The sequence below is a fragment of the Eurosta solidaginis genome, chromosome X, assembly GCF_040869045.1.
Source record: "Eurosta solidaginis isolate ZX-2024a chromosome X, ASM4086904v1, whole genome shotgun sequence".
Lineage (NCBI taxonomy): Eukaryota > Metazoa > Arthropoda > Insecta > Diptera > Tephritidae > Eurosta > Eurosta solidaginis.
The window spans coordinates 61,207,906-61,221,132 of record NC_090324.1 but is presented as its reverse complement, the minus strand read 5'-3'; positions in this window follow the sequence as shown (position 1 = coordinate 61,221,132).

Below are 13,227 nucleotides of genomic sequence, written 5' to 3'. Positions count from 1 at the left end.
TCTATAGGTGAAAATATTAAAAAAGCGTTCGAATCGTCAGCAAAAAGATATAACTTGCGAAGTTCTGCAGAAAAATTTAAGGTTGGAGACTCGGTCTATGGACGAAATTTTGTGCTGAGTGACGCCTCAAAGAAATTTTGTACCAAGTTTGCCCCTAAGTTCGTAAAAGCAACCGTTGTTGCACAAACCGGCAATTGTTTATATGAATTGCAAGACGTAGATACAAGCAAACGAGCTATTTATAACCAAAAGGACATCCAAAAAGACAGAGGAAAGATACCAACCGCACCAACACTCTAGGTGGGGGGTATATGTACCATGGGTACATGAACACTTCAGCACCAACCATACTTTCCATCTTTTCATTTAAATTTTTTTCTTTTTATGCTTTTGATTTTTCTTATTACAAATTTCATGACTCTGTAACACTCTGTATTATCTAACACTAGTCTAAACTCAACTTCCGTCCGTCTGTTAATGCTTGCATATGATTTTTGATAACAAAATACATATATCGATAATCAAGACGACAATGATAACCATATGGGTCTTGAGCGATTTCCGGAGCTCAGCTCTTTCTTTTTCCTGAGGAACTACCGTGCGGTAAACATCTGGTGCAGAAATTTAAGTCCGGGTCGAGTGTTCAATTTTAATTTAAGCCTAGTAAGGCGTCTAAATTCGAGGGTGTTTTCGTAGGACGTTACCCACGGTAGATCGAACATACCAACACAAAATAATCAATTCCTGTACAAGATCCGGCCCAGAAATTAGACAAATACCTACTGCGCATACACTGGAGAAGATTAGCGAGCGGAACGCTGGAAGACGGGTGCAGGAGCCCCCATCGAGTTGCATGCGGCTAACCCCTCAAAACCCGATCCAATTAGGCGCTTGAAAATACATGAAGTTGTATATTCGCAAATTATGCAACCGAATCACACATAAAATAATAAATTAAATTTAGTTCCCATAATTCAATGTTCTAGCGATGCGTGGTCGCTAGAAAAGAAGATAGGGCAGTACATAGATTTAAAAGTGCATATGCATCTAGAAAGATGGTTAGCATGCTGATCTAAACTGATCGTAACCTAATTTAATTTAGTAATACCTACCTTTGAACCTAAAGTCTGAGTTCCCTTGTGTAAAGCTATCTGAAAAGGCCTATTATTTTGTAACTATGGCGCTGCATGTTAATTACACAGGTGGATAGGTATAACAATATATTTATCAAAAAAAAATAAAAAAAAAACGAATTTAAAATTTTACTTAAGCTGAAATGAATTTGAAATCAAATATACGGTTAATACATTAGTTTACTACTTACCCTTAAGATATACCAAGTATCTTCATACTTCCAGTTAAGCTACTCTTTATACTTACCTTCAACCTAGATCTCAAATTTGCCGTGGGATATTTAATTTGATTAAGAACATTTTTTTATATGGAAATATGTTAAACAACCTGTTATTAATAGAATTATTCTATGTACGTTTACATAGAATACCATATGATCGCTGCTAAAACTGACCTAGTTCCACAAAATGTCATAACTTTTCATTCCATTTACCCACTTTCTGTTTACTTTTTCGAGAGAAAACCGAAGGGCACGTTAAACTTACTAAAACCCTTACTTTAACAAAAGTTTGGAAATTCTCATAGAATCTCTCAGTTTTTCATTTGTTTGCGCTCATGCCGGCGGCGATTAATCTTTGATACCTTTTGAGCGACCTTCGCACACCAGTCGTGCAATGCATGACAAAAAAATAGCCCCCGTCGGTTTTTAAGATTAATTATATTGCAGGATTTTTTTTGTTTTTGGTTGAATGAAATCTTCCCTAGCCCTAACGCTTCTTCCATAGGGTTAAGCTTACGATCGCGTACCAGCCGCTTCATACAAAGCAAGGAAGGCCTTCTTCGCTTCGTGGGACAGCGTTGGACTAAACAAATGGGTACATAACGACAAAAGCATGTAAGTGAATTTAAGTCATTTTGTCCACCAACTATTTTAGCATAACCAGAGAAGGTGCTTAGTTACACATGTACTTACATACATATTAGTTATGTATGTACGTAGATGCATTATATTTTTGTTTTTTTGTTGCGTGCGCCAAATTGCACATAAGTTCATACATATCTATATATGCACGTCAACTTAGTTTTTTTGTATCATTAATTTCTATTTTTGAATGGATTGCTGAGTGCTCTGCCTTGCAAACCAAAGGGAGTTAGAGCGGGTTTTTCTTCCCTCTCTATAATTTTTTTTTCTGAATAAGCCACAAGTCTACGAGAATGACAAGGTCGTTAGCCTATGGAATACCTTATGTATGTATGGTTGAGATAGGTTGTTTTTGGTCAGCTGATTTATACCCCCCAAACAAATAAATGTTAGTACTTTAGGAGATAAGTAAATAATTGTAATCTTAGTGTTAGCATTATACCTATTTTGAAGCTTCTATTAGAATATAAAATATGCAAAGAGAGTAGACGTGTGATTCGTTTCGCTGCAATAAAATAGCATTTACTTAAATAATCTGTTACTTTAATTTTGTAAATACGCGGACAATTCTTTTGTAAAGTGGTTTGCAACTAGTGCGTGGAATTCTTCTGTGAAGTTTCGCAGTAATATTTATTACAAATTACTAATCATATTTAAAAATTTTAATGAATATGGCTCCAGCAAAACCAAAAGTTACACGGCAAACGGCTTCCTCTTCCCCTCATCGCACTCCAACATTCGCAAAACCTTCTAAACTTGAGAGCCCACCGCCAGTCTCAAGTGAAATTTCCCGCCGTGAAGCAAAAATGATTATATGGAAGGAGAGCATATTAGAGGAATTGACGGAGCGTATAAAGGAAAACTTAAGAGAATCAGAGCAGCGAGTTCTTCAGAGAGTTGGTGAGTTAGCGGCAGAGATCGCGAATTTAAAAAATAATTACTCATGTATGGAAACTAGGGTTGAGTCAGCGGAAAGCGAGTGCAGGCAGCTTAGAGCGGAGATAAACACTCTAAAAATTCAAATAAATGAATGCCAAAATAATGCTTTGCTTTCAGACGTATTAATAAGTGGAGTTCCCCAAATCCATAATGAAAATTTAAGTGAAGTGTTTGATAGAATATGTCGCACTGTCCAATTAAATACACCGCCAATACGCTCTGCCTTTCGCATTCGTAAGAGCAAAACTGGTAGCTCGCCCATAATAATAAAATTAAATTCTCCCACTGACCGCTCTTTGCTTTTAAGATCAATTGCAAGGTTTTGTAAATCAAGCAAGAGACATATTGCTCTTAATGATATTGGGCACGCTGAAAGTGGTAAAATCTTTGTGCATGAATGCCTTACCAAGCTCAACCGCGAGATATTACAGCATGCACGGCAAATAAAAAAACAGAAGCGGCTTTTTTCTGTCTTCTCTTTGCGCGGAGATGTGTATGTGCGTAGTCAACAGCAAGGCGAAGCAATGAAAATTAGTGACAGGAGAGCGCTGACCGAATTGCGGTAACATCAATGATGATATTTGATGCAATATTTTCACTTGTACATGCATTCTAATATAATGGTTTTCTCTGTAGTAAATAGATTATTTTCAATTTATGTTATTGGTAATTTTTCTTTATTTATTCCTCTTACCGTATTCTTCCTCTCTCCAAAACTCTTTATTATCTCATACTGCTTTGTTGACAACATCTCGCTTATTTGTTATGTTTATAGGTAATTTGAATAATGATTGTGCTGACAGTGGGCATGTGAGGTGAATTTTGGGTCAAATTTGCAAAAGTCATAAAACATTTAATATGTGCCATTTGAATACTCGTAGTCTTACGGCACATAAATTGGACTACCTTTCGTATTTAATTGATGGCCACAACATTGACTTGATTGTATTACGGAGACTTGGTTTAGATCCAATGTTGATGATCACGCATACAAAATGGGTAATTATGTGTTATTGAGAAACGACAGGAAACACAACGTTCGAGGTGGAGGTGTTGCTATATACTGTAAAGCTTCCTTACATCCAAAAATATTGTATCGGTCAGAGCATGAAAATGAAGTTGAGAGCATCTTTACTGAGATAGGTGACGCTCGGGTAAAATGTTTTGTTGCTTGTGTCTACAACCCTAATAGGTCCAATGACCTGACAGTCCTATTTCAGAAATTGTCGGAATTTTCTATATATTATGAGCATGTGATTATATGCGGGGATTTTAATATAGATATTCTTAATAATGACTCCCGTAGTAAGTCCCTTATAAATAACTTTATATCGTGTGATTTAAATATTATAAATCCATTAGCAACTCGCTTTGCTAATAACAGTAAGCCTACCTTGCTTGACCTAATTTGTGTTAACGATGCCAATTACGTAAATCATTTTGACCAACTCCCTATGGAAGGTATATCTGACCATGAAATGCTGTTCTTATCATATGATTTGTAATTCAATGTAAAAGAACCCGGCTTTGAAATAACGTATAGGAATTACAATGGTGTAAACTTAGGAGCCCTTAGTGAAGAGGCTTCTCGTCTTGACTGGAGTGGATGTTTGTCATTTTCTAAGTTAGACGAAAAATTAAAATATTTTAATAACCACGTTAATTACCTGTTTAATACATACGTCCCGCTAAAGACCGTAAAATTCCAGAGCCATAAAAAACCGTGGTTTACATCAGAGATCTTGAAATTAATAAAAAAAACGAGAGAGAGCTTACAGGGTGTGGAAGCGATGCCAGAATGATTACCACTGGGAAGCCTACCGTCTTTTACGGAACCAAACCAACCTCTGCATCCGAAATGCTAAGGTAGCTTACTTCAGCATTAGATTTGATTCCAAACTTCCTTCCAAAATTCTCTGGAAAAATCTTCGCTGTTTCGGCATATCTAAAAATAATCATGTGCAATGCAACGTAGACCCCAATGTTTTGAATGCACATTTCTTACGTGATCATACAAATCATAGTACACGTAATGCTAATGTCAATAAGGATAACGAAGATATGATTGCGGTAAAGAATAGACCGAATACCAATATTTTTGATTTCACAGTAGTAACAGAGGGTGATGTGGTGGATGCTATCTTGGCTATTAGGTCCAATGCAGTAGGAATTGATGGCATTAGCGTACGTTTTATCAAGCTTCTTCTTCCTTATGTAATCTCCTCGATAACGCATATATTTAATTTTTCCATTACATCCTGTGGGTTTCCTACTCAGTGGAAAAGGGCTAATGTCATTCCGGTTCCTAAATCAAATACTCCGGTTTCATGCAAAGACTTTAGACCAATAAGCTTGATACCTGCGCTATCCAAAGTATACGAGAAATTACTATCAAAGCAGAAAACTGACTATGTTTATAATAACCGTTTACTATCTGAGGCTTAATCTGGATTTAGAAGAGGGCATAGTTGTGCTACATCTATGGTAAAAATTCTTGAGGACATACGTCCAGCCTACGACCATAATGAACTCACAGTTCTAGTTCTTCTAGATTTTTCAAGAGCTTTTGACATGGTTGATTATAAAATATTACTTCGCAAGCTTGAAACAGCATATAACTTCAGCCCTTTCGCAATTAAGTTAATGCAAAGCTATCTCACTGGCCGCTTTCAGCAAGTTCAGTGTGATGATAAGTTATCTGATTTGAAGCCCATAATGTCTGGTGTTCCGCAAGGATCTATCCTAGGCCCAATATTGTTTACTCTGTTTATTAACGATATAGTCACTTGCTGCCATAATGTGTCTATTCATCTTTATGCTGACGATACCCAAATTTACATATCTCGTCCGATCGGGCTTTCGGAAGATTTATTTATTACGCTGAATGATGATTTAAGACGCATCGGGAACTGGGCCCTTTTAAATAACTTGTCTCTGAATGCTACAAAATCTAAGGCGATGGCAATATCGAACATAACATATGATTTAAGCAGCCTTCCTGAAATTATGCTTAATGGCGATAAAATATTTTTTCACGATGCTGTCACCAATTTAGGATTCAAAATCAATTCAAATCTGATCTGCACTGACCATATCAACTTTGTGGTTGGTAAAATATATAATATCCTTCGTAACTTATACAGAACTGCCTATTTATTACCGCGAGACGCTAAAATGAAGCTAGTCAAAGCTCTTATAATACCTCACATTTCTGATGGAGAACTTATTTATGGTAGCCTTGATTCGCTGTCGCTTAATAAATTGCAGCTAGCCATAAACAATACTGATCGTTTCGTATTTTCTAAGAGGAAATTTGACCATATATCTTCGTACGCTGCCAAATTCTCGGAAGCGACGTTTGTACTTTCCTAAAAATTAGAAATTTATGTTTCTTACACAAACTACTACATTTTCAATATCCGCCTTACTTATTTAATAAACTAACCTTTGTGTCAGTCTACTCGGACTTTGAATCTATTGATCCCTAACTTTAAGTACGTGACATCCTCCAGAATGTTCTTTGTCAGTACAATCCGTCTTTGGAACTCACTACCCTCCAAGACGAAAGCAATCAGAAAGGCCAGATGTTTCAAACTAGCAGTAATATCCTTCCTTAATCCATAAATTATCTTAATTATATAATTCTATCAATTTACTTTAAATTATATAAATCTATCATTGATTATTCAACTAATGGGCCAAGGATGCTCCTTTCACACAATGTACTTATAAAAATTAATAGATTTTCTTTTTTAAATGTTAATATCTACTTTACCTTTTATTCTTCAAGAAAACTCCTCTTTATATGTAATTTGTAGTTTTAAGATCGGATTTATGTACTATCTAAAATACATAGTCTTACTTGTACAAATATGTTCAAATAAATAAATAAATAAATATAAGAAGAATGAATTGAGCTTTAATAAATATTGGTAATTATGGAATTTTAAACTCAATTGTGTTGGTCTTATTCCATAGTTAGTGTGGGTGGATTTATTGGGGCTTTATTAACAGCTTTAAACCATGGTAGGGTGGGTTGAGATCAGCCGCAAAAATAAGATACGCGCTGCTAGGTATGGGGTTTTCCAGGCATGATTGGTGGTACTTAGGCTTTCCGGTAGCTTTTCATTAGTGTGCAAATTAAATTTCGTGTTATGCCCCCAAGCTGAAGGATGATGGCTTGGTTCAGTAAAGGTGTTTCGAACCCTCCCCAGGCTGAAGCTCCCGTACTAACGCCAGTGCACACACCACTTTTACTAACATGCTAAGCAAGCCCATCTTAAGTAAGAGGCTGAAGGGGCGCGTAACACCTTATATCCTCAACGGGAACGCGATTACGCTGATTTCCGCTGGTGCCAATAAATGTCCTCCAATCAGAAAGTGTCCGTGTGTGAGAGGTTCAAGGTCAGATGGTACATTTGAAGCGGGGCTAAGAGGGCGAGAACTGAGACACGGCTCAATTCTACATAACAGTGTGTTAAATTCCTCAAAAGTGAATTTGTTGTTTGAGGCCTCTTTTCTGAAGTGGCTTTTAAAGCTTTTCACTTCCGCTTCCCATAGTCCCCCCCTGTGTGGAGCTACTGCTGGTATGATATGCCAATTTAATGCCTGATGGGAATATTTTGATAGGGTTTGGTTTCTTGCATCGGCAAGAAATTCCTTAAATTCCGTTTTTAATGCACGTGATGCACCGACAAAATTTGTTCTATTGTTCGAATAAATGTTTCTTGGACATCCTCTTCTGGCTACGAATCTTGAAAGAGCGGCTAGAAATGATGAAGTGATCAAATCACTAGTGGTTTTTAATGTATGGCCTTAGTAGAAAACAAACGAATAAACAAACGTAACCCTTTGAGTTACGACACCCGCGCCCACTGTAACTCCTAATTTCGAAAGGCCCTTCGAAATCTACCCCTGTATTAGTAAATGCACGCGAAAATGTGGTGCGTTCTTCAGGTAGAATTCCCATGAGCTGACTTTGAGATCGTTTCTTGAAGATCGTGCAGATCTTACAATTGTGAATTACGGTTCTTATCATGGTTTTCACTTTTGGTATCCAGTATTGTGTTCTAATGATACGCAGCATTAATTGGTTTTCACCATGGAGAGAAATTTCATGGACAAACTGAAAATAAAGACGAGTAAACCTACAATTGTACGGAAGTATTATGGGGTGGCGTTCAGATTCGGTAGTATTTTTGGATGCACCAAGTCGTCCACCCGTTTTCACTACTTCGTCTTCATTACGATATGGAGTGAGGGAAAGTATTTCGCTTTTAGATTTGTGTTTTGGATTGCAAACTTGAAATTTCTGATCAGTAGTGTTGCTTCTGAGAAAGTTTTATTAAACGGGTTGTTGTAGCTTTAATTTCATCTGAGGACATTAAATAAGATTCAGGTTGACTACAATCTTTACAATCAATCAGTATATATGATATAACCCTTAAATCCCTAGGAATATTTGAAAACCTATCGAAAATATCATTTATCTTGCTTGAAATTGTGGTTGCATGTACCTGCACGCGTTTTTCCTCGATATTCGTGGTAAAGTCCAAATCCTGTTCTGGCCACTTTTCCTTCTCTTCTTGGAGCCAAGAAGGACCCTGCCACAACAAAGAATTGTTGACTAAATCCTTGACTAGTATTCCTCTACTGGCTAAATCTGCAGGGTTTGTACCTGAATCCACGTGATAACATGATGAACTTCCAACTTTGTCGATGATTTTTGTAATTAGATGCGCAACGAAAGTTGGCCATGTGCACGGAGGTTTGCGTATCCAAGCCAACACGATTGTCAAATCTGTCCAAAGATGAATGTGTTGTTGACCTAAATCGAGGTTAGCGCAGATAGATTCGGTTTTCTCAGCTAATAATGCTGCCCGCAAAGTTCCAGTCGAGGAAGTGAGATGGTTTTGACTGGATCTACTCTTGCTCTTGCCAAAAGCAAGTTCACAAGTATGCCGTCGTTGGTTTCCACTCTCAAATACACGGCTGCACCATACGCTTTCTCGGAGGCGTTGCAGAATCCGTGGATTTCGACCTTTTCTGTTGTAAAAAAGGCTACCCATCGCGGTATTCGTATTTTGTCCATCTCCTTGTACGTATTGGTAAAATTTTTCCACCTGTCTAATGTTGAAGACGAAACGGTTTCATCCCAAAGAATTTTGCGATAGTAGATAGTATCGCTCTTTTTGCGGGCTCGGTATTTTCTTCTATAGATTTTGCTATGAAGTAAAACTGATCGGAATGAGCATTCCACCTAATACCGAGCGCCTTTACGCTACTTGAATCTTCGAATTCTAAGAAATCTTCGCTCAGAAGATAAGCTTTAGGAATAACCTGTAATTTTTCACTGGAATTTGAAGTCCATTTTCGCAATGGAAAACCAGCTGAACTTAAAACCTATGAAATTTCATCCCTTGCTCTGATCGCAGATGCAATAGTATGCCCTCCCGAAAGAACGTCTTCGATGTTGGCGCCGATTGAGAACCACTGCCTCGCCAGTTAACTCACATTTTTAAAGTTATTAATATTATAGTTTGCATATGCACTCAAATTCAAGGCTACCATCATCGCGGCCATGCTCCTGAAATACCGATGCTGGTAGTTTATATTAATTTGTCTAACGTTAGTTACGCTCACGTCATTATATTATAGTTCTATTATTGATCTCTCTTTGCATAACCTATGTATGTATACACACACGCACATCTATGTTGGAAAGTGCAATTATGTGTGCAGCAACAAACTTAATATAGTATAAGAGTTTTTCTATTCTCCCTACTCATAAACTCATTTACATATTTAAGAAAGCGACTTTGTAACAATAGAGTTAGTCTAACAGCTGAACACCGTGTCTATAATTTGATCGCATAGCAGTGGTTTGGAATTTCTTGCGGTTACAAAAAAGGCTTTGTAATTCTACATTTTTTGGCGCCTATATGTGAAGCACGAAACATAAGTACATAGTATATCCGTGATTGTAAGTATAAGTTGGATATCTGGAGGTCAGCTTTAGCACTCATCGCTATCGTTGGACGAGCTCCAAGCCATCGAACATTGCTATCTTCAAGCAACGTAACCACAGCTGCTTTTGAACAAATCGTCATCGCTGCCTACAAATTCGCTATCATCGTTTCTGCTACCTCGTCGGTCATTGCCGTCGCTTCAACTCACGCATTTGGGAAATTGGTGCTTGCCAGGCTAATTCACTATCGCTATAACCAGGCTCATCCATCGCTGCCGCTGATACACTGCTGTAAATAAATACTACTTTAAAAAAACTAAAAAACACGCTTTTATAGCTAACCGAACTAAAAAATAGAAAATAATTTTCAATTAAAAAGAGTTGATATAACAGTAATAGAAGGTCAAACAATCATTTATAGTTAATCACCTCAAAATAAAATTATAATAAAATTTAAGTTATCAACAGAATAATTTAATTCAGATTAAAAAGCGTGGGGTGCATTTGACTACATTGTTTAGGGGAGCAGTACAAAATGTACCTTCCTTTTTCTGCTTTTGGGATATAGCTGTTGTGAGGTTATGATGATGATGGTGGGGATTTGATGGATTATGGTGGCGGTGGCACTAGATCTCTTCTTGCTAGCATGCACAATTTAAAGTGTTCCGATTGCAAAGGGGGGTTTCTCTGGTATGGTTATTATTTACCAAGAATAGTTAGCACTTATCAAAGGCAACGAGTATTTTAGTAATAACAAATTTATCACGTAACTTTATCTAGGCCGCGAATTTCAATGACTTTATAATAATTTATTTGGTTTTCACAGATTCAATTGGGTCACACACGAGTAGAGTAAAAATTTCGAGTTAAGTAATAAAATAAAAAAATGAAATGTCAAACCAATAATAAATGTATGTATGTATGTACATAGTCACATCTGTCAACCCATTGTTGTGGTTGCCAGAGAGGTGAAATACGCTGGCGTGTTAGCGTACAATACAAACGTCTCAAATACTTAAATTTAATAAGGAATATGTATCTAATAGGATATACGTATTTGTACATGCAAATAATTCAAGATGCGTACTTATACGTAAAAGGTACATATGTAAATAAATTCAATATAAAATTCAGGTAAATTCATTTAAATTCATGTTTAGGTTTTCTTAAGCCTAATTTCTATTAAATAGAAGGGTTGGCTGTTGGCGACTACGACAGTCGCTCAAACATCGTCCCCGCCCTAGGCGCGTTCAGCGGCTAGAGCCTCTTGCAGCTCTTGAAGAGTCCGTAAAGCATCGCGTACGAGGAGGCCTGACACCTTTCCTCTGAAAGTGGCAGTCTGCAGCCCTTGAGCAGTGCACCGAACGGTGCGTCGAGCGGCAGTAGATGCTGGCGATGGTGCGTCGGTAGCTGGACGAAACCGAGAGACGGCTGGGCGAGAACGGGGTCGCACGGTGGGGGCAGAGGGTACCTGAGGTGGTACTACTTGGCGACCAGGCCGGGGTGCCTGGGTATGACGTGGGATGCTCGGGGTTGCATCCCATCGATGCAACAGAGAGTGGTGCCTTAATCCGCAAGTTCGACAGCGATCATACGAACTGCATTCATCGGTGGCATGAGACAGCGCCAAACAATTCAAACAGAATTTATGCGCCCTCGCGAGTATCCATCGTTTGCTTGAAGATGTTGCAATTGCGAAGAGCGTGGGTCCGTGCACATACGCGGCATCGTCGGTAGTCGGTTTGCAGCGGCGGGCTGCGCGCGACCACTGCTGACCGCAAGGAATTTTGGGGTGCCCGTTGCTGATAGCTATCCTGACAATCTGGAAGTATAGTAGTAAATGCCTTTTAGGTGCGAGAAATGTTAATACGGGAGTTTCAGTTGGCATTATGTTGCGAAATACGACATATTGGAGACGGTGATATGGTAAGAGTGGTCAGAGGTGGTTTTGAGAGTAGCTACGAATTCTCCGGGTTTGCCCGAGATGGTGGGGCTTTCAGTTTGGGGGAGGAAACAGAGTTTAACAAGTGGTCGTGTGAGGGTGCCGGTTTGCGTACGAACGTCAACAACACGTATATGGCCGTCAGGACCTGGATGTATTTTTTCAATACGTCCAAGGCGCCATTCAGTCGGGGGAAGTGAGTCGTCGTGAATGCAGACACACTCACCGACCTTGGGTTCGGGTTGTGGATTTTTCCACTTCTGCCTTTTTTGGAGATCCTTTAGGTAGTCTTCCTTCCACCTTTTGCTGAATTGATGATGTAAGCTTTTTACCCTGTCCCATCGGTTTATAAGAGATAAATCCGCGTGATCCACTTGAGGGATAGCGAGGAGGGGGCTACCTCGGAGAAAATGGCCGGGGGTCAGCGCGGTAAACTCTGTGGGATCTTGGGATAAAGGTGAGATAGGACGAGAGTTTAATACGGCTTCAATTCTTACCAATAGGGTGGTAAATTCTTCAAATGTGAACTTGTGGGCTCCTGCAGTCCTCTTGAAGTGCAGTTTGAAACTCTTCACTGCAGACTCCCACAAGCCGCCCATGTGGGGAGCTCCGGGCGGAATAAATTTTCAATTGATGCCCTGGGGAGAGTATTTCGCGATTACTTCTTGAGATGCAGTTTTCATGAAGTCAAAGAACTATTTTTCCGTCGCTCTTTTAGCTCCAATAAACGTTTTGCCGTTTTCACTCATCATTGTGGCAGGATATCCAGCGAATGCTGCGAGAAAGGTATTTGTTGTTAGGTCCGAGCACAGCTCAAGGTGGTCAGCTTTTGTCACGAAACAGACAAAGACGGTCACGTAGGCTTTCAGTAAGGTGTGAGACCTTAGCAAGGAGGCTTTTATTTGAAAAGGCCCCGCAAAGTCGACACCGGTAGTGGTGAAAGGCGGAGCGTATGTGCATCGTTCCGGGGGCAAAGCCGCCATGATTTGCGATCACATTTGCTGCTTGTGGAGGGTACAAGTTTTGCACTGATGTATGCATCTCTTTATGAGGGGTTTTAGTAGTGGAATATAGAGATCCTGTCTGAGGCATTCCGCAGGGCCATTCTACCACAGCGAAGAACTTGCCAAGTCCATGGGTTTGCATCCTCTAGTGCCCATGTCTGCTGGATTGTCGCGACTGCCTACGTGATTCCAGGAGGCGCTTCCGACGAGATCCATAATTTCAGTTGTTAGATTGGATACGAAAGTTTTCCAAGCGTGGGGAGGCTTTTCGAGCCATGCTAACACAATTTCCGAGTTTAGACCACATGTAAAGATTTTTAGGAGAGAGCTCGAGATGGGATTGTACGACGGCGATTAGTCGGGCAAGGAGTAGAGCTGC